The sequence below is a fragment of the Erinaceus europaeus genome, chromosome 1 (genome assembly GCF_950295315.1).
Source record: "Erinaceus europaeus chromosome 1, mEriEur2.1, whole genome shotgun sequence".
Classification (NCBI taxonomy): Eukaryota; Metazoa; Chordata; class Mammalia; order Eulipotyphla; family Erinaceidae; genus Erinaceus; species Erinaceus europaeus.
Window position 1 is genome coordinate 110,210,642 of NC_080162.1, and position 25,187 is coordinate 110,235,828.

At 49.8% G+C, this 25,187-nt stretch overlaps 1 protein-coding gene across 4 annotated transcripts in view; it reads left to right on the forward strand.

Annotated features, from left to right (window-relative positions):
- Positions 1 to 7,773: 7,773 nt before the first annotated feature.
- Positions 7,774 to 25,187, forward strand: part of ARVCF (ARVCF delta catenin family member) — a 58,509-nt gene continuing 41,095 nt past the window's right edge. For 2 of the 4 annotated variants that reach the window (XM_060193473.1, XM_060193482.1), the window contains exons 1-2: positions 7,774 to 7,954; positions 15,159 to 15,213. The gene's annotated coding sequence lies outside the window, so the exon portion shown is untranslated. The remainder of the gene's footprint in view (positions 7,955 to 15,158; positions 15,214 to 25,187) is intronic. The other 2 variants (XM_060193478.1, XM_060193474.1) reach the window with 2 other exon arrangements.

The following is a 25,187-nucleotide window of genomic DNA, read 5'->3' on the forward strand; positions in this document are numbered from 1 at the left end:
TCGGCAACTGGGAGCTCTATTGGCTGCGTGCGCTGTCACTCAGAGGACCGGGCCTATAGCTCCCGACGCCCCGCCCCTGGGGCTGCATCAATCCCTACAGCTGCACCGGCTCTAAGCGGTCACGACCTCTGCGGCTTTCCTAGAGTCTTCTGCGCCCTGCCCTGGACACTGACTCTGCAGGTCACTGTGGATTGATGCCAGCCCTGTTCGTGCAGCTGTCTGAGCTCCTGTAGCCCGTAGGTCACCTACCCACTTAGTAGCCCTCATTAAAAAGCATTGAGAATACGAGGTAGATAGCAAAATGGTTTTGTAAAGAGGCTCATGCCTCGGGGTGGTAGCACAGCGGGTTAAGTGCACCTGGCGCTAAGCGTAAAGACCTGCATAAGGACCTCGTTTGAGCCCCCTGGCTCCTCACCTGCAAGGGGAGTCACCTCACAAGCGGTGAAGCAGGCCTGCAGGTATCTATCTTTCTCTCTCCCTCTCTGTCTTCCTATCTTCTTTCGCTTTCTCTCTGTCCTGTCCAGCAGCAACAATAACAACAAGGTCAACAAAAGTGGGAAAAATGGCCTCCAGGAGCAGTGGATTCGTAGTGTAGGCACTGAGCTCTAGCGAAAAAGAAAAAGAGCGCAGGGAGTTAGCGCAGGTGGCGCAAAGCGCAAGGACGCTGGAGGATCCCTGTCCGAGCTCCCGGCTCCCCACCTGCAGAGGAGTCGCTTCACAGGCGTTGAAGCAGGTTTGCAGATGTTTATCTTTCTCTCCCCCTCTCTGTCTTCCCCTCCTCTCTCCATTTCTCTCTGTTCTATCCAGCACAACAACAATAAAACAACAAGGGCAACAAAAGGGAATAAATAAATATTAAAACAAAATATCTTTAGGGGGCCAGGTGTAAGCGCAGCAGGTTAAGCGTAGGTGGCACAAAGCCAAGGACAGATGTAAGGATCCTGGTTCCAGCGCCTGGCACCCCGCCTGCAGGGGAGTCGCTTCACAAGCGGTGAAGCAGGTAGGTCTGCAGGTGTCTAACTTTCTCTCCCCCTTTCTGTCTTCCCCTCATCCCTCCATTTCTCTCTGTCCTATCCAACAACAAGGACATCATCAACAACAACAACAATAAACACAACAATGATAAAACAACAAGGCAACAAAAGGAAAAAAAAAGCCTCCAGGAGCAGTGGATTCATGGTGCAGGCACCGAGCCCTGGCAATAACCCTGAAGGCAAAAAAAAAAAAAAAAAAAAGAAAAGAAAAAGAGCAGAGGTAGATAGCATAATGGTGATGCAAAAAGACTCTCATGCCTGAGGCTCCAAAGCCCCAGGTTCGATCCCCCCCACCATAAGCCAGATCTGAACAGTGCTCTTGTTTAAAATAAAAGAAAGAGGGGTCAGGTGGTAGCGCACCTTGTTGAGCTTACATGTTACAGTGTTGAAGGACCCAGGTTCCAGCCCCTGGTCCCCACCTGCAAGGGGGAAGCTTTGCCAGTGGTGAAGCAGGGCTGCAGGTGTCTCTGTCTCTCTTCATATGACCCCCTTCCCTCTCAATTTTTGGCTGTCTATCCAATAAATAAAGACTTAAAAATTAATAAAAAAAAACATTAAAAAAAAAAGAAAGGGTGGGAGGCTGCGGTGGTTCTCCTAGTTAAACGCACATAGTACTAAGTTCATGGATCTGTGCAAGGTTCCAGCTCCCCACCTGTGGTGGTTGGATGGGGGATTTCACTTCACAAGCACTGTAAGTATCTATTTTTCTCTCCCCCTCTCTTATCTTCCCTTCCTCTCTCAATTTCTCTGTCCTGTCCAAAAAAAAAAAAAATCAGGAGCAGTGGATTTGTAGTGCCTGCACTGAACCCCAGTGATAACCCTGGAGGCAAAAAAGAAAGGAAAGAATGAGAATGCTATTTCTAGATCCACCTTTCAGACTAGGTACTGTGGCTGCCACCACCACTACTCCCCTTATCCCCATCTCCCTCATCCACCCAATCCCTACCTCGAACCTGACCATTCATCCTTTTGCTCTGACCATCTTCTGCCTCTCTGGCCTCTGGACCTTTTGGTGCTACCACCCATATCTCCTGATGTATCTACCAAACTCAGGACAGACCCTAGACCTGATACTTTAGTCCCACTGCACTCCCAGTAGCCTTTTGGGTTACCTCAGACTGCTGATCTGCTGGTTCAGGAATCAGAAATAAAGGATTTGTCCACCATAAACTGGACAAACAAGAAATCAGGAAGGGGCACTGAATGAGATCCTCCCTTGGGGGTGGGGGTATAGCACTTCCCAACAGGACAGAGACATCCATAGAGCACCCCAATCCCATTGGTCTCTGGTGTGTCCAAAAAATGAAGAGTGATACTCAAGGGCTGCTCCAGAGCAGGTACTAAATGAGGATGGTGGTCCCGTTTTACAGAGCCCATTACCACCATTCTAATGGTGAAAACACTGAGGCCCAGAACAATTAACGTTGTTTGCTTGTAGTAATACTTTTTGTAAAAAAGTGTTAAGTGGCAGCGATTGGATTAGCTTAACCCTGAATTGCTGACACACTATGGGAAACAACTGAAGATCAGAGAGTGAAAAGGCCTGGTTGGTAATCTGCAAAGGCGAGAGTTAAACCCATATCTGCCAGACACCCCTAAAAGTCCTTTCTACACCACTCTGTTGCTCTCTCTTCTGTGTTCATCCTGGAACCCAACAGAAGCCCATTAAAAGCAAAGAAAATGGGATGACAGAGGATCTAGTGAGGGTTGTATTGTTACATGGAAAACTGAGAAATGTTATGCATGTAACAAACTATTGTATTTACTGTCAAATGTAAAACATCAATTCCCCAATAAATAAATTTAAAAAAAAGAAAAGAAAAGAAAATGGATTTCAGATGCCTGAGAACTCACTGCCAGCAGGTGGCAGACCCAGGCAGGCACATGGTTCTCCCTCCTGCCATCTGGCCTCAGAAGTGTGCTGTGCCTCTGATTCCCTCTGGGCAGTAGGACTATATAGTCTAGTAAAAAGTTGGTAGTATTGGATATACAGGACCCAAGATCTGTGAGTTAGTGACCATGCCCTGAGGTCTGCCCCCATGCAACTGGACCACATACACCTTAGAGGAGTGGGGCAAGGATTGACCAAGACTTTTTAGTGGCATTTTTCTATTTGCCTGCAAAGGGGGTTGCAGTCATGCTAGACTTAGAAGTTTGAGTTCCGGGCAGAGGGTAGGTAGCATAATGGTTATGCAAACAGACTCTCATGCCTGAGACTCCAACATCCCGGGTTCAGTCCCTCATACCACCATAAGCCAGAATTGAACAGTGTTCTGGTAAAAAAAAAAAAATTGAATTATGGAAGTCAGGTGGTAGGTAGCACAGTGGCTTAAACGCAGGTGGTACAAAGCACAAGGATTGGTTTAAGGATCCTGGTTTGAGACCCAGCTCCCCACCTGCAGGGGAGTTGCTTCACAAGCTAACTCAGAATCATATGTCCTATGGCAGATTTGATTTCAAACTTCTTTTTTTAAATATTTATTTATTCCCTTTGTTGCTCTTGTTGTTTTATTGTTGTAGTTATTATTGTTGTTGTTGTTGGATAGGACAGAGAGAAATGGAGAGAGGAGGGGAAGACAGGAGAGGGGGAGAGAGAGACACCTGAAGACCTACTGCACCACCTGTGAAGCAACCCCCCTGCAGGTGGGGAGCCGGAGCCGGGAGCTCTAACCGGGCTTGGATCCCAGTCCTTGGGCCATGTGCGCTTAACCAGCTGCACCACCGCCTGGCTCCTGAGGCCATCTTTCTTTTTTTTTTTTAAATCTTTATTTATTTATTTATTTATTCCTTTTTTTGTTGCCCTTGTTATTTTATTGTTGTTGTTATTATTGATGTCATCATTGTTGGATAGGACAAAGAGAAATGGAGAGAGGAGGGGAAGACAGGGGGAGAAATGGAGAGAGGAGGGGAAGATAGAGAGGTGGAGAGAAAGATAGATACCTGCATACCTGCTTCACCACCTGTGAAGGGACTCCCCTGCAGGTGGGGAGCCGGGGGCTTGAACCAGGATCCTTAAGCTGGTCCTTGCCCTTTGCGCCACGTGCGCTTAACCCACTGGCTATCGCCTGACTCCCGAGGCCATCTTTCTTACTCTCTGTTTCTGACCCCCACCCAAGCTGGGTCATGGTGAGTCCACTTTTTTTTTTTCCTCCAGGGTTATTGCTGGGCTTCGTGCCTGCACTAGGAATCCACTGCTCCTAGAGACGATTTTTTTCCATTTTGTTGCCCTTGTTGTTGCCTTTATTATTATTGTTGTCGTTATTATTATTGTTGCTATTGATATTGTTGGATAGGACAGAGAGAAATGGAGAGAGGAGGGGAAGACAGGGAGGGGGAGAGAAAGATAGACACTTGCAGACCTGCTTTACCGCTTGTGAGGCGACCCCCCTCCCCGCAGGTGGGCAGACGGGGTCTCTAACCGGGATCCTTACATCTGTCCTTGCACTTTGCACCATGTACGCTTAACTTGCTATGCTACCGCTCGACCCCCATGGTGAGTCCACTTCTGATCAGTGGCCTGGAGTCCTCTTAGAACTGGTACCACACAATCTGATGATCTATATGTACCTGGGAATTCATCAGTTCTCTGAAGCCCTACCAGGAGAGGGGGTTGGAAGGAGGAAGAGGGAGGGAGGAAGGGAAGCAATCTTCACATGGGCAGACTTAGTGCACAGTTCTCCTCTTTGCTCTCTTAGTAAAGATCCCTCTAGATTCTCTTCCCACCTGTTGTTAAAATTTCGGACTGGCTCTAGCTGGCCGGGCTAGCTTCATGGGCGGGTAACAGAGACGCGGAGACAACGGCTGGGCAGGGAAGCTGTATTTCTTTATTCAGGACTAACGATTCATAAACTAAACCAAACTAATCACCAAACAGAACTCTGCTGTCTCTTTGCAGCAGCGCAAGCACTCTCTCTAACTCTGGAACTCAGGAACTCTCCAACTCCCACCATCAGCAAATGTGTGGTGCTGGATATGGTCACAGTGAGAAGGACTCCAGGAGGACCAGGGGGAGACTTGGAGAGATCTGTGGACACAGATGAGCTAATTAAATCCAGTTTTATTTCTTTTTCTTTTTTAAAATTTATTTATTTATTAATGAGAAAGATAGTAGGAGAGAGAGAAAGAACTAGACATCACTCTGGTACATGTGCTGCCAGGGATTGAACTCAGGACCTCATGCTTGAGAATCCAATGCTTTCTCCACTGCATCACCTCCCGTACCATTATTTTTCTTTTTAAATGTTTTTTATTATCTTTATTTGTTTATTGGATAGAGACAGTCAGAAATCAAGAGGGAAGAGAAGAGATACAGAGGGTGAGAGACACAAAGACTCCTGCAGCACTGCTTCACCACTTGTGAAGCTTTCCCCCTGCAGGTGGGGACTGGGGGCTCGAATCTGGGTCCTTGTACATTGTAACATGTGTGCTCAACCAGGTGCACCACCACCCAGCCCCCTAAATCCAGTTTTAAATGGAGGAGAAAGAAGTCCCCAGTTTTCACAGCAGCTGGAACAAAAATATCATCAATAGTAAGGCTCCACAGTAAGAGACCTATCTTACTCTTGTGTATGTGTGTGGATGTGGGGGTGTGGGGGGCAGCACAGGGCTGTATTCCAGAGACTGTCATTTCTTTTTTTTTTATTATTTTTTTATCAGAGCACTGCTCACCTCTAGCTTATGGTGGTGTGGGGGATTGAATCTGGGACTTGAGAGCCTCAGGCATGAAAGTCTCTTCGCATAACCATTATGCTATACCCCAACCCAGACTGTCGTTTCATTCCACTTGCCCAAAGCTGCAGACAACAGCCCTGTACCAAACAGCTGTTATCTCAAGTGCCAACTCCAGTGGACTGTTGTCCACCACCTAGCTCTGAAATGCTTCTCAGGGGTTACATTGCTATGTATTGGATGGAAGGAGGGGAATGGGGTCCAAACAGTGATAACAGTGGGGAGTTCTGGTTCCAGGTCATTTTTTATTTATTTTTATTATTATATTTATTTATTTCCCCTTTTATTGCCCTTGTTGTTTTTATTGTTGCTGTTGTCGTTGTTGGATAGGACAGAGAGAAATGGAGAGAGGAGGGGAAGACAGAGAGGGGGGAGAGAAAGACAGACACCTGCAGACCCACTTCACCGCCTGTGAAGCGACTCCCCTACATGCGGGGAGCCAGGGGCTTGAACTGGGATCCTTACGCCGGTCCTTGCACTTTGCGCCACATGCGCTTAACCGCTGTGTTACCACCTGACTCCCCCAGGTTATTTCTGTTTCTTTGTTCTGACCAAGCAGCTATTCCTGACTTGCATGAAGATGACACAGGTGTCTGACTCTCGCTCCACTATGCCCCCACCCTTATTGTTTTGAGCAGTTGTGGTTCCAGGGAAGCATTGGAGAACTTGGTGAACTGAAGATCTGGTAATTTCCAGGCACAACTAGGGCAGGAGAGGCTAAAAACCAAGTATGGCTTAGAGTTACTGACCAAGAAAAGGTTATCTGAGTAGTCCCACTGAAATAGGCCTCAAGGGACAGATCCCTGCTACAAAGTTAATGGAGTTGGCAGAAAGCTATAGTTCCATTCATGATCACGTGTACATCCTGTCGTTGTAGGGACCATGTGGCTGCTCTCTCTCTACCTAGCAGGGCAATGGATTCTGTGCTAACTCAGCCCAGGTGTCTGAATGCCACAAGGTTCCTGCAGGACCCAGGTAGGGTGGAGGAAATGACACAGCAAGAAGAGATGGAGTGATAGACGCAAAAACTTTGCCTCCCCAGCTCCAGAGCTCTGGGCATGAGATAGAGGAGGTGAGGGAGGTTAGTACTGTGGGGCCCTGTAGTGTGGGCTGAGCCTAAGGTGTCTGCAGATTTGGGTCTGGTGGGAGAGGAAGATGACCTCAGAAATACTGCAACCCTGGGTGAAGGAGCTAGCATAATGGTTATGCAAAGAAACATTCATGCCTGAGGCTTCAAAGTCCCAGGTTGAATCTCCAGAACCACCATTAGTCAGAGCTGAGCAGGACTCTGGTAAGAGAAAGAAAAAAACAGTGCAACCCCCACCTCAACCCACCCCTACCCCAGCTTTGCTAAGCCCAAGCCACACACTGGTGACTGCTGGGAAACCCTGGAGAAGGGAGGGGGGATAACTCTATGAATCCCTAGGTCCTAGAGTCAGGTGATCTGGTGATCTAAAAGCAACTGAGAATAATCTGAATCTCGTTTTGCCATCTATTAAATGGGACGGTAGCAGAACTCTCGTTTGTGGGGAAGTGTGAGGGGTCCAGTTTGTTGCTGACAGGAGGCTGCAGGGCGCTGCGCCAGGCGTGTGGAAGGCGCTTGCTAGCTAATACCCGACACTGGGGATAGTTATGGAGGCAACGCGGCCAGAGGCCGGGGATAAGACAGCGGACCTGCCAGCCCCCAGCTCCAGGTCTGACGTCCCAAACGTCTGGGAAAGTGGAGCAGAGGCGGTAACGCCGAGACCTGGAGCCGGGCCGCAGCGGTGCCGGCAGGTGCCTGGGCCGCGGCCACTCCACGAGGGGACAGGCCTCCGATCTAGACGGACATCACAGCGGACCAATAGAAACGCGTCATCTCCCTGCGTCTATCCAATCGGTGCCGGTAGCCGGGCCGCGCCGGGTAGCTTGACCAATGGGAAAATTCGCGGCCGGAGGGGGCGGGACGGAGGGTCGCGCTGTCTGCCAAGCCCGCTTTGCGCACGGGCCGCGCGAGGGGCGGGGAGGGCTGGGCCCGGGGCTGTGCGCTGGGCCCAGGGTCCGGGAGGGGTTCGCCCCCGCCGCCGGCCCAAGTGGTCGCGCCCCGGACGGCCGTTCGCGCCACGACCTGGGAGCCCCGAGCTCAGCGAGCCGAGGGACGTCCGTCTGGGGGGCGGGGGCCGCGCTGCGGAGCCGCCCACGCCGCGCTCCAGGTGAGCTGGGAGCGGGGGGCGGGGTCCTGGGCGGAGGCCCGGGGCTGGGGCTGGGGCTGGGGCTTGGGCAAAGGGCCGGGCGGCGATTGCGGGCTGCGGTCCGGGCAGGGTCAGAGCCGGCTTCCAAGCTGGAGTAAGCCGGCTTTCGAGCTGGAGGTCCGGGCCAGGCCTCGGGAGCAGGCTCCGCCCCACCCACACCTCGCCTGCGAGACCCCGAAGCCACGGGGGTGGCTCCCTTTGTGCGTGGCCTTGGAGCTCAGCACCGCTCGCCTCCGCCCAGACGCGGCCTGGCTCTGCAGCCCGGTGCGCCCTGCCCGGCCCTGCAGCCACCGAAACTTTCCCGCGGCCGGGGGCCGGCGGGGCCAGCGGGGCCGGGAACTTTGCTGGGGCGCTGCGTCCCCGGGAACCTGGGGTGGGCACTGCCCGGCCAAAGGGATGTTCCCGCGCCTCCCCTACCATCTAGAGGACGAGGGAAGGGATGCCACCTGGGGGTCCCTGCCCACTGCCCGCATGTGGACCGTCTTTCCCCCTTTGAGGCCTCTGAACTCTCTGAGGGGTGCTTCTTGGATGGGTCCCAGAGTTGCCATTTTAATCTTCAAATCATCAAATATTGGGTACTCAAAACCTTGCATTTTTTTTTTTCTTTTTTGCCTCCAGGGTTACTGCTGGGGCTTAGTGCCTACACTGCAAATCCACTGCTCCTGGAGGCTATTTTTTCCTCTTTTTTTCCTTTGTTGTTTATCGTTGTTGTTACTATTATTGTTGTTATTGTTGCTGTTGTTGTTGTTGGATAGGACAGAGAGAAATGGAGAGAGGAAGGGAAGACAGGGGGGGGAGAGAAAGAGAGACGCCTGAAGACCTGCACCACCTGTGAAGCGGCCCCCCTGCAGGTGGGGAGCAGGGGCTCCAACCGTGATACTTGCTCTGGTCCTTGTGCTTAGCTTACCACCATGTGCACTTAACCTACTGCAGTACCCCCCAGCCCCATGGTTAAAAAAAACAAAACAAAACAAAAGAAAGCTTTTGCACAATGGATCATTGCAGGAATGGAGCTTGGGTACTCCAAGCTCCCGTTTTCATTTAGACATAGGTATGCTTAGGAACAAGGAAAAAGAAACACTCAGGCTTTAGCCATTTTAGCTCTTGCTCAGCTCTGGTTTATGGTGGTTTATGCAAGGGATTGACCCTGGGACTTTAGGGCCTAAATGCATAACCATTGTGCTATCTATCCTCACCTCTTACACCTTCCTCTTACTCACACTCCTTCCCCCGTTTCCCTCATCAGGATTTATAAAGCCAGAGCAGGGGAGATTAGAGGAGGGAATTGAATGACTTAGTGACCATGAGGTCAGCCTCTCCCCCTGAGGACATGCACCAGGGAACACTAAGGGCTACCAATCTTGTGCTCAGTGTATCTGTGAGCTTAGGACAGTGTCTGTCACAGGGAGACAGAGCCCTCTGCCCATCACATTGAGTGAGTCCATGGTGAGTTTCTGGGAAGATGCCCCAAACCTATGGTCTGAACCCAAAATATGTGGGCTTTCCCCAGTCTCACCCTGCTCCATCCACAGTTCCAGGCCTGTGTTATGCTACTGTCCCTCCATCTCTAGTACACTAACCCAGAGCTGGATCTAGCTAGAGTTCTCATTGTGCTAGTGGACACTAGTGCTGGAGTGTCATGTGAGTACAGCCAAGCTGGTCCTGAGCCCTGCCCTTCCTGGCTGGGCAGCCCACATGGGCTTTGCTGCTGTGTTATTAACAGCTTCTGGATCTTCCAGGCCCCCAGGGGCCTGAGAACAGTCTGTGTCTGGCCTGGGGAAGGCAAAGGAAGAGGAGGAGTCATGTGGATGATGTGGGTGTCCCCCAGCTCTGGACTCATCTCTCTGACCTGTGAAATAGGTCAATTGGAAAAGCCCACAAAGGATTCCCAAACCTGCTGACCAAGATCATTCTTCATAATGAGCCAGAGCCAAACCTTAGTCCTGCTAAATTAGAGTCTGCCGTCCCCATATCTGAACTGTTTGGTACTCCCTTCAGACATGGCCCCTGAGATCTCTTTCCATTTGCAGGGGCCCCTCTGCATCTCCCAGGCTTCACAATGGCGGACATATGCCTCCATCCTTGTTTGTGCTTCACAAGGATAAGCACCCCTTTATCCCAGCGGAGCAGAAATGGTGGTACCCTGCTCTGAGAGGAACCAGGGACTTGTAGCACAGTGTGGAGTAGACCAACGGTACCGGGCACATCAGAGCCTCTTGCTGAGGCCTTACACTAGTAGAAGGAGGAGGAGGAAAGCTGGGGCTCCACAGGGTGAGGGGGATCAAGGAACCAGCTTGATCAGGGGGATCAGGAGCACAGGGATGCTGACGACTCCCCCAGTGGTGACTCAAACTAGGGTAAGGTATGTTCTTTTTTCCATCAGCTTCCTCAAAGATGATATTTTGGAATTAAGAATAACCAGAGAATAACACATGAATTTAGGACTCCTTTGTGGGCCTTTCCAACCAGCTAATTCCATAGGTTAGAAAGAGGAGCCCAGAGCTGGGGGCACCCACATCAGTCACATGACATTCCTTCCTCACACCCCCAGAGGACCATGAGGGTCCAGCAGTTGCTCACAAAATAGTGACAAGCTGAGTGCTGCCACCAGAGGGCACCAAGGACCACCAGGCCAGGCTTGGCCAGCTCCACCCAGCTTGCCTACAGCAGGAGCCTTGAAGGGACTTGGGGGAGACCAGACTGCTCGCCTCTAGGCTGCCTGTTCAGGGAAGCTAGGGCCCCTGGAGCAAGGCTCCTCAGTACCCACTGCTTCTCCCCACCCTTGGTGTGGGCAGAGGGAGCTCAAGGACTGGATGTTCAGGTTTGGGGTGCTGTACCTCTGTGCTGCTGAGGGAGCTTTTTCAAATGTGTGCCCACAGTGCTTCCCCGGCTGTCACAGGACAGCCCTGCTAGTGCCCAAGGCCCTTCAAGCCAGCTGCTCAGGACCAGCCTGATTCTCTTCACCCCTTTGTTCTTGTCTGTGTGAGGTAGAAACAGGTGCCTTTTCACAAAGCCCCATGTTCCCCAGCAGCCTGTGGTGGAGTGGGACTTGCAGTTTGCATGCCCAGGAACTCAGCCCTGCCTGCCCCACACCTGGGCTTCACTTTCTTCCGAACTGGACCCATACACCTTGGAGCTGCCCCATGCTGTCAGATAGCCTTGGGCCAAAGCTTGCTGGCCTGGTTGCATGGGTGGCTCCTGCAGTGTGGATTGGCCCCCTGCCATGATTGGAGATTTAACAGGCCTCCCTGAGGCTAGATGTGGGTCTGCACAGACTTCATGGGCGTCCCTATGTTTGGAGACCCCAGGCAAGAGTAGGCCAGGGCTGGTAAATTCAGGTAAGCTCACATCACTTTCCAGTGTGTGTGTGGGGAGGGGGTGGGCTGTGGTGACACTATTGTTCTTGAGGCTCCAGGCCAGGGTCATTGGCCAGGCAGGTGAGCCCAGAACCTGCAGACAAGCCTTGAGAGAGTATCAAAGGGTCCCTCAAGGCAGATCCCCTCTGTCCTCAGCACAGATCCTGTCTCTGGATCTGCCTTCATACCTCATATCTGTCGCTGTTTCAGGAATCATCCTAGACTTGGTCCTGCCCCTCTGTGCACGCTGGTGCTGTAACGGGCATCTGAGGAGAGACTTGTGTCTTTGCTTGTCACCAGCAGGCCCTTCTACTCCCCCTCCCCCTACCATCTCCTATGGGAAGCCTTCTTCTGTGCCCCCCCCCCCCACCATCCACACTAGTGGGGGTTCTTGGTCTGCTTGGAGCTCCCTGAAGTAGGAGATGCCTTGTGGCCACACATACTGGTCTTGTGGGAAGTTGGGGGCAGGGTCTTGGGATAGCAAGACCTGAGTTTCTGTGTATGTGTGTCTAGAAACTTTTAAAAAAATATTTATTTATTTCCTTTTGTTGCCATTCTTGTATTTTTGTTGTTGTTGTTATTGATGTTTTCATTGTTGGATAGGACAGAGAGAAATGGAGAGATGAGAGGAAGACAGAGGAGGAGAGAAAGATAGATACCTGCAGGCCTGCTTAACTGCTTGTGATTCAACTCCCCTGCAGGTGGGGAGCCGGGGGCTTGAACCAGGATCCTTACACTGGTCCTTGTGCTTTGTGCCACGCGCACTTAACCCACTGTGCTACCACCTGACTCCCACCTTTTTTTTTTAATTTAAGATTTATTTATATTTTTGAAACCTTTTTTTCCTTTTTTTCTTTTTAAGAGAGAAACTGAGAGGAGGGGCCAGGTGGTGGCACATCTGGTGAAGTGCTCACATTACAGCACACAAAGACCCGGGGTCAAGCCCCTGGTCTTCACCACAGAGGGAAAGCTTCATGAGAGATGAAGTAGGGTTGCAAGTGTCTCTCTGTCTCTTTCCCACCTCAATTTCTCTCTGTCTCTATCCAGTAATAAATAAAATATAATAAAAAATTTAAAAAAGAGAGAGAAACTCAGAGAGAAAAGGTAGTAGAGACACCTGCAACACTGCTTCACCACTCAACCAGCTTCCCCCTCTGCAGCTGGTGACCAGGGACTTGAACCTGGGTAATTTATGTGTGCACTATTCCGGGTGTGCCACCACCTGGCCTCTTAAAATTTTTGTCTATTTATTAACATGACAGAGAAAGGGGGAGAGGACCTGAACACCACTCTGGTACATGTGATGCCTGAATTCAGGACCCCGTGCTTTTACATCCAAAGCCCCAGCCATCATGCCCTCTCTGGGCCACTGTGGACCCTAGTTTCTTTTTTTTTTTTTTAATATTTTTTATTATCTATTTATTGGATAGAGACTGTTGAAATTGAGAGGGTAAGAAGAGATAGAGAGGGAGAGAGAGACACCTGCAGCCCTGCTTTACCACTTGCAAAGCTTTCCCCTTGCAGTTGGGGACCGAGGGCTCGAAGGACCGGGTGCTCGAACCTGGGTCCTTGCTCATTGTAACATGTGCACTCAACCAGGTGTGCCACCACCCGGCCTCAGGACCCTAGTTTCTAACCTGACCAACTTCTACTTGCCCAGACCTGGAAATAGAGTCAGGTTGATCCCAGGCTGCCTGATAGAGTCAGGGGAACCAGACACAGAGCAAGAACTTCTGGAGACATTGCACTAGGCAGCATCTCGGGGAGGCCACAATTATCAAGACTGATAAGAAAGGCATGTGGTTCCCCCCCCACCCCCGGGCCAAAATCTATACGAACAGTTTAGCCCAAAGCAGAGGCATCCCAGAAATGTCACTTTTTGAGCAAAAGCTGGTTTTGGAGCCTCAGACTTTGGGTAGGAGCAGCAGCTCATCTGCTGTGAGCAGGGAAGATGTTGGTGGGTGGGACACCATCCACACCTCCCTCCCTTGCTCATGCACACGCAGACAGACATACCTGCCTCTGGCCCTGTGTCCTGCTCTCCTCCCACCTACCTATGACCCCATTCTGATTTGAAATAATCAAATCAGAATTTGATTTGGTGAAGAGGCCACTATGAAACCCAGGGTCAGTAAAGCCACATCTACAAAGGAAGGCTGAGGGCTCAGGCAGTGGCACACCCAGTTAAGCTCACATAGTGTTAAGCACAAGGATACATACAAGGACCCGACTTTGAATCCCTGGCTCCCCACCTGCAGAAGGAATGCTTCACAGTTGGTGAAACAGATCTGCAGGTGTCTCTCTTTCTCTCTCTCTCCCTGTCTTTCTTTCTTATAAGAGCACTGCTCAGCTTTGGTTTATGGTGGTGCACGGGATTGAACCGGGGACTTTGGAGCTTCAGACATGACAATCTGTTTGCATAATCATTATGCTATCTACCCCACCCTGGTGTCTTTCTTCTTCTCTGTCTCCCATTCCCCCTCCCCTTTTACATTTTATTTATCAATGAGAAACATAGGAGATAAAGAACTAGATATCAATCTGGTACATGCACTGCCAGGAATTGAACTCAGGACCTCATACTTGAGAGTCCAATGTTTTTTTTTGTTTGTTTGTTTTTGCCTCCAGAGTTATTGCTGGGGCTCGGTGCTTGCACCACGAATCCACAGCTCCTGGAGGCCAATTTTTCCTTTTTTGTTACCCTTGTGGTTTTACCATTGCTGTGGTTATTATTATTGTTGTTATTGATGTAGTTGTTGTTGGATAGGACAGAAAGAAATGGAGAGGGAGAGAGAAAGATAGATACCTGCAGACCTACTTCACTGCCTGTGAAGCAATTCCTCTGCAGGTGGGGAGCTGGGGGCTTGAACTGGGATCCTTCTGCCGGTCCTTGCACTTTATTTACACCACATGCGCTTAACTCACTGCACTACTGCCCAACCCCTGAGAGTCCAATGTTTTAGACCACTTTCCCCCTTCTCAATTTCTCTTTGTCCTATCCAATAAAATGTAAAAAAAAAAAAAAAAACGGGGGCCTCCAGGAGCAGTGGATTCGTAGTGCCAGCACCAATCCCCAGCAATAACCCTGGAAGCAATAAATAAATGGGAAGGCTGGACAGAGGCTCAGAACAATCTGGAACACCCCGAAGGCCTGAGGGGAAAGAGCTCCCATCACCCCAGTCTCCCCTGTAGATGACCTCCTATTCTTGGCCTAGACTTTCCCACTGCCTGTGCCTCCCTGCTTGTCATTTTTATGACACAAACACTTAACAACATCTCAGGCCAAGAACAAGAGGAAGCATATCCACTGGGCTCCTGGCCAAGACAGAAATCTATGTGGCTTCTCTGACCCCACAGGGGCCACAGGCATGTGCTCCAGTGCTGGTCCCTGGGCCCAGGGCACTGGGGAGCTGGGAGTCGTGCTCAGGATCTAGGCGATCATTCACCCCATAGTTAGGAGTGAGATCTGGAGAAGGAGGATGGTGGTGGTGGTGGGTGGGTCAAAGCACCAGGCAGTGGGACAGACCACAGAGGAGCCCTGGTGTGGGAGTTCTTGTCATGATGTTCCACTTGTCATGATGAAGTACAGCCTCCTGGAAATGTCAGTTCATTCCTCTGAGCAATCCTGCACCTGAAAGATCATCAGGAATAGTTAGAGAGGCTCATAAGGGACCATGGCAGCCCAGCAAGGCTCAGGCAGCTCTGGCTATGTCCGTCAGCAGGGCAGGAAGCTTACCTGTGTGTGTTACCCATGTGGAGCACCCAGGTCAGCATGCTCACTCACACAGTGGCCTCTGCTTTCCCTGCAGGAGCTGGAGCCAAGTGGGTTGGGTGTCAGGACATGTTGATCTCCTTTCAACACAGGTGAGTCATCTGGGCTGGGCTTGGGGGGCATCCCCTCCTCACATACGGAAGTAGAGTGTTGGGTGGGCCAGCCTCGGGTAGGGTGTGCTTCTAGTCAGCCTCATGGTGGGCCAGTATCACAGGAAAGAATGGGAGAGCCAACCCCGCTGCTCCTGCCTGGGGTCACTGGTGGTGAGAGCTTGGGGAGTAGCCCCTGACCAGTTACTGTGTAACTGGAGGGATGAACTTGTGTGTGGGCTGACTTACCAGGGTGTTGGCTCAAGGCTGATCATCATCCAAGTACAGTGGACACTTACTCAGGCAGTTCTCAGCACAGCCCATGCAGCTCACCCCCTCTGCCCCAGGGACACTGGAACAGCCAGCCTGTGACTGTGGGTCCCTCTGTTAGTCACAACTCCGTTAAGATTGAAGCAAGGTACCCAGCCTTTGTGGCAGGGTCAGGTAGCCGAGCACCCCCTGTGTCCTCCCTCTAGCCAAAACCAGAATGGCGGGAAGGTGTGCCCTGCCAGAGCTACAGATGCTCAGGATTTGCTGTGATGGCTGCACGTGCAGAGTGATGAAGACTTAACAAAAAGGCCCCTGGTCACTCTTATTCCTCCAGACTGGGAGTGTCTAGTCCACAGCCCAGGTGGCTGCCACTATACCATTGGGCATGGTGTGCATTGGAGACTGAACAGACACAACCCTGTGGTCTCTCACTGTTGCTTGAGTGTCCACAGCTGAGGGCCTGGCCTGGCTCATGTCTTGCTCTGCTGGTGGCGAGAAGAAGGTGGCTGCAGATGCAGGGACCTCTCCTGATATTTGAGTGTCTGGTGCTGAGAGCTGTAGAACAGAGAAGGGCAAGGGAGCTTCACTCCTTTTGGCCTGCTCCCTCTACATTTGAGGGAAGCTGCCAGCCAGGCTGGTGGGAAGACCTTGGTCTCATGTAGCATCCCAGTGGCTGGGTGAAGAGGTTCAGGCAGCATCTAGGGCTCGCTGAGCCACAGCGGCCAGGACTTGAGACCAGCAGCGGTTTTTGGCACAGATCACAAGGGTGGCAGGAGGCTGGTCACCAACCCCCTTAATTCCTTGTAGGCTTCTGTGTCTCAGCCAGATACTGAATAACAGCTCTGCTAACAGGGCCTATGGGCACCACCCTGTATCCCACATGCTCCCTCTTCACTGCCTGCTCTCTTCCCAGCCTTGCTTTTCCCTCTTTGTCTTCTCTGTTTCCCCCTTGCATACACTGTCTCCTGTCACTGCCCTGCCCTTTTCTGACCATAATGATTGATTGTGCTTGTCTGTCCTCGGCATTGGAGGGGCAGGGAGAGCCTCCATTTGAGCCATTGCTGCTCTGGGCTTGGCCATCTCACAACAGGGAGCAGAATCTGGGTGCAGACCGGGGACTCCTGCCAGGCTGTGGGATGTGACCCTACCTGCCTGCATCAAGATGGGAACTGGGCCTTAGGGACCAAGCTGGGACAGGGGCTGACTGCAGGTACCCAGGTGTCCCTCACAGTCACCTTTGGTTACCCAGCACCCCCCCTAAGCCGTGCAGGACAGAAGGTACCATAGTCACGTGAATGCCAGCCCTGCTCAGGGCAGCCTGCAGCCTGGCAGAGAAGACAGCAGCAGAGAAGGGAGTGAGCAGTGTGAAACGTGAGATGGTGATGCGAAGAGGGAGTGGAGAAGCAGGGTGGGGGTGATGCTGGGGACAGGTGTGGGTGAAAAGGTCCCAGGGACACGGCTGCCTGTCATGGTCTTTGCTCCAGCACTGCTGTCACCTCAGAACTCACCCCAGCCTGGCCTTGTCCCTCACTGGCCTGTCCCACCAGAGCTTTGGGGGGTTTTGATGTGTTTTTCAGCTACCACCTGAGTACTATTATTATTTTTCAGAAATTTATTTATTTATTCCCTTTTGTTGCCCTTGCTGTTTTATTGTTGTAGTTATTACTGTTGTTGTTATTGATGTCGTCGTCATTGGGTAGGACAGAGAGAAATGGAGAGAGAAGGGGAAGACAAAGAGGGGGAGAGAAAGATAGACACCTGCAGACCTGCTTCACCGCCTGTGAAGCGATTCCCCTGCAGGTGGGGAGCCGGGGGCTTACACCGGTCCTTGCGCTTTGCGCCACCTGCTCTTGACACTCTGTGCTACTGCCCGACTCCCCACCTGAGTATTATTAAAGTAGAAAGTCTCCCTTCATCTGTCTGCCTGCTAAGAGTTCTTTTTTTTTTTTCAGCCTTTTAAATTATATTCATGACAATATTTCATGTTTTGTGATGGAAGCTATTGAATATTTTCCCTTTTTTTTCCATTCCATTGTTCTGTTCGCTGTCCACCCTTGCACATAGCCAGATAAACTCATGTCTCTCTTTTCCTGTGGGTATTTCTAGTGCTGTGTTTTACACTTAAGATTTCATCCATCTAGAATTTATTTTGACATATACATGCAGCAAGGATTTAGCTTTGTTGTTACAATAGTATCTGAGTCATTTCTCAACTGATACTGCCTGTCAGCAGAAATTGGGATGTTAAAGAACATGTCTTGGGGTTTATGTGTTAATGGCAGACACCTGGTACTCAGCCAGCATCCTGCTGCCTCGTTCAGATCAGGTTGGGACCTTTGTTTGGTCAGTCTTTATTTTCAAATGTCATGGTTCTTCTTTTATTTTCTTCAGTATTTGCATTTGTGTATGTGTAGCTTCAGGAAATGAACCAAGGGTTTTTCCAAATGCCTCTAAGCAACCTTTCCAGACCATTTTCCCCCCTTTATTTTATTTTATTTTATTGCTATTTTGTTGTTGTTACTGGGGTTTCACTGCTTCAGGCAGATTTTTTTCAGATAGAAAGAGACAGAGGCCAGGTGCACACATTACAGTGCACAAGGACTCCAGTTCAAGCCCCTAGTCTCCACTTGCAGGGGGAAAACTTCACAAGTGGTGGAGCAGGGCTGGAGGTGTCTCTGTCTCTCTCCTCCTTCCCTCTCAGTTTCTCTCTCTATCCAACAATAAATAAATAAAAATATAAAAAATAATTAAAAAGGAAGGAAGAGAGAGAGGCCAGGTGATAGCACACCTAGTTGAGTACACACATTATAGTGTGAAAGGACCCCATCTCCACTTACAGGGGGCAAGTTTCAGTAGTGGTGAAACAGTACTGTGAGTCTCTCTCTCTTTTAAATTTTATTTATTTATGAATGAGAAATATAGGAGAGAAAGGACCAGATATCACTCTGGGACATGTGCTGCTGGGAAATGAACTCTTGACCTCATGCTTGAGAGTCCAAGGTTTTATCCAATGTACCACTTCCCAGACCTCCTCTTTCTCTTTCTCTCTCTCTCTTTCTCTCTTTCCCTTTCCCCTTTCCTCTCAATACTCTAGGTCCCTATCCAAAATAAACTTAAGAGAGAGAGGGAGAGGGAGAGGGAGAGAGAGACACGAGTGCAGATTTCCAGATGTCAGCATGAAGGGGGATTACATCATAGGAAAGAACTGGCCTCTTGCTCAGACATCTCAGACTCCCACATTGTCATGACCTCTGGTGCAGGTGTCACCAGGCCATGTGCTCACACACATCGTGTGTGTGTGTGTGTGTGTGTGTGTATGTGTGTGTGTGTGTGTGTGAGAGAGAGAGAGAGCTGAGCAGACTGGCCAATAGATTGTGCACGGCCAGTCTTCCTGCCAAGCAAAGACCTTGTCTGTGTGGCTGGAGGGCCTGGTACAGTCCACCCAACCACCCTGTAGTGTTGCTCTTACACAGGCATTGGGGTCCTCTGCAATAGACTCCTATGGCATTCCTGGGTGGGCAGGTCCCCAACAGTTTCCAAGCCTCTTGGCACCTCCAGGACCTATGCTTCCCAATATGGAGCAGGAGGAAGAGCACTCCTTGTGGCTGGACACGGGTCCAGACCCTGGTTCTGGCTGCCCTACAGGCTGTAACAAAGGACTGGAGCAAGCTGTGAGGATGTGAGATCCGTGCCAGCTTCCAGCTCCACCATCCCCTGGTCAGGGTAAATCCCGGCCAGGTGAGGCCCACCTCTCTGAGGCCCCCAGTTGACATAGTGCCACACCAGCTGTGCTCTGTTGATAGGTCCTTCTGGACTATCTTTGCCCACAGCGACAGTTTCTGGTGCTTCAGCATTTACCGAAGCCCCTGGCCTCATTGCTCCCCTCCCAGAGCAACCTCCTTCCATCAGCTCTTCTCTCAGGGTCTCTCCTGGGCCTGTCAGTGTCCCTGCCATCCCACCCTAGTCAGCTTTAGGATGTCCCCTTGACTGTCCTCTTGGAAACTGCTGACATATCCCCTCCCTCTTCATGAAAGGTCTCCCTCTACCCAGACCCTTGACCCTATACCTAGCCAGTGTTGGGCCCTGTGCGGTGCCCTCCACCTAGTTCCCGTCTGAAGAACAATTGTACCATGTCAGATGGGGGCAGATGGAGGTGCCCCACCCCTGGGGTGTATCTTGCCAGGTTGACATTTGCAATTGATGAGTCTGGAATTTCCAATATGCCTTTAGTTAAACTTTTTCTTTTCAAAATGTTTTCACTCTCCCTGAAATGCTAATGAGCCGTTCAGTTGCCTGAATGTACTTGCTGCTGTCTGCATTTTGTGAGATAATGAGACTGCAGAGAGGGCTGCCATTCCTGGCCTCCCTCCCCGGGGCTCTTGCTTTGTGCCCTGGAGGGAGAGACTGGCTCCCCCCACAGCCCACCCAGGCTGAGTTGGGTCAGTGCCACACTGTGGGGTGTTGGGGCAGGATACACCTAGTACACAGACAGGGAGAATGAGGCAGTGCAGTCTGGGATGGCAGAGATGGTGGGGATGGTGCTGTGTGCAAGGCCCACCACTCTTCATTTCCTGTCATCACAACTCCAGGGTCAAAGCCCATAGCCAGCAATGCTGTGGAAGTGTCATGTGGTCCCAGTGGAATCAGCCACCCTGGATGTTTTCAAGGGGTTGAACATGTGAGAGAGACTGCAGTCAGGCGGCCAGAGCCCCTATCTTGACTTCCATTTCTCTCCTTTTTTCTATTCTGTCTTTTTTTTTTTTTTGCCTTCAGGGTTATCTCTTGGGCTCAGTGCCAGCACTGTGAGTCCACTGCACCTGGAAGCCATTTTTTCCCTTTTTTTTTGTTGTTGTTCCTCTTGTGGTTGTTATAGCTGTTATTGTTGTTGTTGGATAGGACAGAGAGAAATGGAGAGAGGAGGGGAAGACAGAGAGGGGGAGAGAAAGACACCTGCAGACCTGCTTCTCTGCCTGTGAAGTGACTCCCCTGCAGGTGGGGAGTTGGGAGCTCAAACCAGGATCCATATGCTGGTCTTTGTGCTCCTTGCCCTGTGCACTTAACCTGCAGTGCTACTGCCCAGCCCCCTACTTTTCTTTTCTTCCATTCTCCTTCTCTCCCCCCTCCTTTTTTTTTTTTCCCCTGGAAGTCAGGGCCTTACTGCTCCTGGCCAGCTTTTTTTTTTAAATTAATTTTTCTTTTTTTTGCCAGTGCACAGTTCAGCTCTAGTTTATGGTGGTGCGGGGGATTGAACCTGGGACTTTGGAGCTTTAGGCATGAAAATCTGTTTGCATAACCATTATGCTATCTACACTCCATCTGGCCACCTTTTTTGTCTGCTTTTTTTTCTTCTCCTTTGTTGCCCTTGTTGTTTTTTGTGTTGTTGTAGTTATTGATGTCGTCGTTGTTGGATAGGACAGAGAGAAATGGAGAGAGGAGGAGAAGACGGGGAAAGAAAGACAGACACCTGCAGACCTGCTTCACTGCCTGTGAAGCGACTCCCCTGCAGGTGGGGAGCCGGGGCTCGAACTGGGATCCTTATGCCAGTCCTTGCGCTTTGTGCCACATGCGTTTAACCTACTGCACCACCATCCCACCCCCAATACATAAAATTTTTAAATAGAGGAAGGCAGAAGCAAGCACCATAGCACGGGTGCTTTCCCGGTGTCATGGCATTCCTGTGTGGTATTGGTGTTCAAACTTGGGTCACACAGTAAGCTATCTTTCTAGACATGTTTTGTTGTCTAGAGTTCGGGGCGCCAGTTTGCTGGGCTAGCTTCACAGGCGGGAGACAGAGACCAGGGACACACGGCTGAGCAGAGAAGCAGTATTTCTTTATTCACAAGCGAACGGTTCAAGAAAGTAATCCAATCTAATCACCACACAAATCTGTCCTGTATCTTTCTCTTCCGGCCACAGTGTCAGGAACTCAGGAAGTATGTAGGATAGGGGGTGGGGAGAAGGGAGAAGCGAGAAAAGGCAAAGACTAAACCACAATCTCCCGGAGGCGGGGGGAGTGAGACCAAACCAATGTGAAGCATACCAACAATTCCCCCTTTTCTTTTTAAGTAATTGACCATAGTATCAGGAGTGTGGGGTGAACAGAAACCTATATTGTACAGATATTTTCAAAAAAGAAACTGGCACAAACATGGAGGAACAAGTAAGCGAGCAACAAGAACCAGTGTGATGCCAAGGGAAGGCCAGAGGGGGCCATTTCTTGTCTTTGTGGGCAAGGCTTTATCAAGATAAAGGACCTTTTTGCCTCTGTGGGCTTTTCTTGCCTTGATGGGCGTTTCCTGCCTCTGTGGGCATTACCTATCATGGAGGGAGGGTATGGCCTATAGAGTCCCAAGGCAGCTGGCTGCAGTCAGTCTTTGAGAAACCCAGCAGCAGAAAGGAAAGCTACTGTAGAGTTGTGTACCAGTAAGTCCGATAGAAGTGCCAGTTCAAAGCAGGTGTCCATGGAAGAATTGCCAGGGGAGTGAAATATTGCATGAGGAAGGTCAGCCGCTGGAATTCTGCTTTTCTATAGAGAACTTGACAGCTGCAATTCACTTACTTATGAAACAAAACTTGTAGCTGGTTAGAAGTTTACTACAATTGATTACTCGATGATTATAATTGGTTTAAGTATCTTTATAAATTTGGAAGGTCTTTCTCGTTTCATTTTAAGGCTCCTTAACCAATTTAAGCGCAATAAGATGTGGTAAGGCAAAGAACCACTGCTAGAGCCTCAGGCATGAGAATCATGAGCATAACCATTATGCAATCTATCTTACACCTGGGCTGGTTCTAACTCTAAATGAGAAGGTATTTGAGAGCTTTACATATCAATAACATCTTATTTAACCTTTTGTTACACCCATTCAAGATGGAGACACACCCTATGTGTGCGCAGGTTTTTTAGACCAACTTAGTTAAAATATATTGATTTTTAACTAATTTTTACCTCAGACTTTAAATGTAAGTTAATTTTACCTTTATGAAAATTATGTTGAAAACCTTTTTCATTTAACTTTGTCTGGTAAGAATGTAGCCTTAAAGTTACATTTCTAACCTTAAAGTTAATGTTTACCAAACTTTAAACACACACATAAACATGGTCTTCAATACACAAGGAGAAAAACTTTTGTTATGAAGACATGTCATTTTATTTATTTATTTTTAATTTAAAAAAAAGTTATTTCTTTATTGGGGAATTAATGTTTTACATTCAACAGTAAATACAATAGTTTGTACATGAATAACATTTCCCAGTTTCCCATTTAACAATACAACCCCCACTATGTCATTTATCATCCTTCATGGACCTGTATTCTCTCCACCCACCCACCCCAGAGTCATTTACTTTGGTGCAATACGCCAATTCCATTTCAGGTTCTACTTGTGTTTTCTTTTCTGATCTTGTTTTTCAATTTCTGCCTGAGAGTGAGATCATCCCCTATTCATCCTTCTGTTTCTGACTTATTTCACTCAACATGATTTTTTCAAGGTCCATCCAAGATTGGCTGAAAACGGTGAAGTCACCATTTTTTACAGCTGAGTAGTATTCCATTGTGTATATATACCACAACTTGCTCAGCCACTCATCTGTTGTTGGACACCTGGGTTGCTTCCAGGTTTTGGCTATTACAAATTGTGCTGCTAAGAACATATGTGTACACAGATCTTTTTGGATGGATGTGTTGAGTTCCTTAGGATATATCCCCAGGAGAGGAATTGCAGGGTCATAGGGTAGGTCCATTTCTAGCCTTCTGAGAGTTCTCCAGACTGTTCTCCACAGAGGTTGGACCAATTGACATTCCCACCAGCAGTGCAGGAGGGTTCCTTTGACCCCACACCCTCTCCAGCATTTGCTGCTGTTACCTTTTCTGATGTATGACATTCTCACAGGAGTGAAGTGATATCTCATTGTTGTCTTGATTTGCATTTCTCTGACAATCAGAGAGACATGTCATTTTAAACACGAGTTTAGATCTATACTGTCTTAGCCATTCGGGCGGTGCGCCTCCCGCGCCGCTCCACATCCAGGAATTATAGGTTGCCATCACTGCACGAATCTCTGTGTATTCTAGCTCCTCTGCCTTCAGAGTCGAGCTGGGGATCTCGGCCACGTGGCCCAGTCCCGGCAGGGAGCCTGCGGTCTCTGGGTGGTCCGGGAACTGCCCAGACTTCATAGCAGGAGGGTGGGTGAGCCTGCCGTGCAGAAAGCGCAGCCCTGCCCACCATGTCTGCCGCCCTGCTCCTGGCGGCTGAACAGCATGAAGGGATCCCGCGCCACACGGTGGCGAGCCGGCTCCTGTGGGCGGGCGGCGGGCGGAAACCAGAGTGTGGCCCAGAGTGAAGTGTTCCAGAAACAGAGAAACAGTCTCATGAAGAAAGGGCAGAGGCCTTTGGAAACCTCTTCACAAGCAGAAAAGCAGCCCATAGTGGATAGGTATCCAAGGTCTTCACTTATCTGGTGTTGTTTTTGACGGGTTAGGTTGTTTTTGCCGGGCTTGCTTCACGGGCACAGGCGGGTAACAGATGACCAGGGACTCATGGTTGAGCTGTAGGCAGTATCTCTTTATTCATGCAGGACGCAACACAATCTAAGACGAGCTAAGTTAAACTCAAAGTACAGTACTGTAAAACTCACAATGCTGTCTTTATATATACTTGCCAAGTAAGGTGGAAACAGGATGTGACATAGAGAGGGTGGAGAGAAAAGTGACTGGTGAAAATCAGAGTGTGACAAAGAGGGGGCAGAGCAGGCGAGAATCCTATCACTGAACCACAAATGCCCTGGAGGGAGGGTGGAACTTGTTAACAGTGGTTATGTAAATAGAATAAAGTGGTTATGTAAATAGAATAGTGTTAAGCAGGGGGGATTTAAACCAAATGAAACAGAAGGGGTCTCATGCATACCAACAATCTGGGGGATGTGCAGGTCAGGCCCCACATTGGGTGCCATATGTTGTCAGAGTTCGGGGCACCAGTATGCTGGGCTAGCTTCGCGGACGGAAGACAGAGACCAGAGACACACGGCTGAGCAGAGAAGCAGTATTTCTTTATTCATGAGCAAATGGTTCAAGAAACTAATCCAATCTAATCACCACACAAGTCTGTCCTGTATCTTTCTCTTCCGGCTGCAGCTTCAGGAACTCAGGAAGTACGTAGGATAGGGGGTGGGGAGAAGGGAGAAGTGCGAAAAGGCAAAGACTAAACCACAATCTCCCGGAGGCGGGGGGAGTGAGACCAAACCAATGTGAAGCATACCAACATGTTGTTAAAATTTGGGAGGCTCTTGCCAGGCCGGCTAGCTTCACGGGCGGGTAACAGAGACGCAGAGACAACGGCTGGGCAGGGAAGCTGTATTTCTTTATTCAGGAACAACGATTCATAAACTAATACAAACTAATCACCAAACAGAACTCTGCTGTCTCTTTGCGGCGGCACAAACACTGTCTCTTACTCTTGAACTCAGGAACTCTGCAACTCTGACACTCTGGAACTCTCGTACTGGGGAACCCTCTGAAACTCTTCCACTGTGGAACTCTCTCTTACTCTCTAACTCTCAAACTCTTGAACTCAGGAACCCTCTGTCGGGGTTCTTTTGGGGCGGGGCCAAGCGGGCCCGCGAAATTAACAGGACTGATGCAATTCTCTTGGCGGGGGAGAACTAGAACCCAATGTAAAGCATACAACAATTTTCCCTTTTCTTTTTA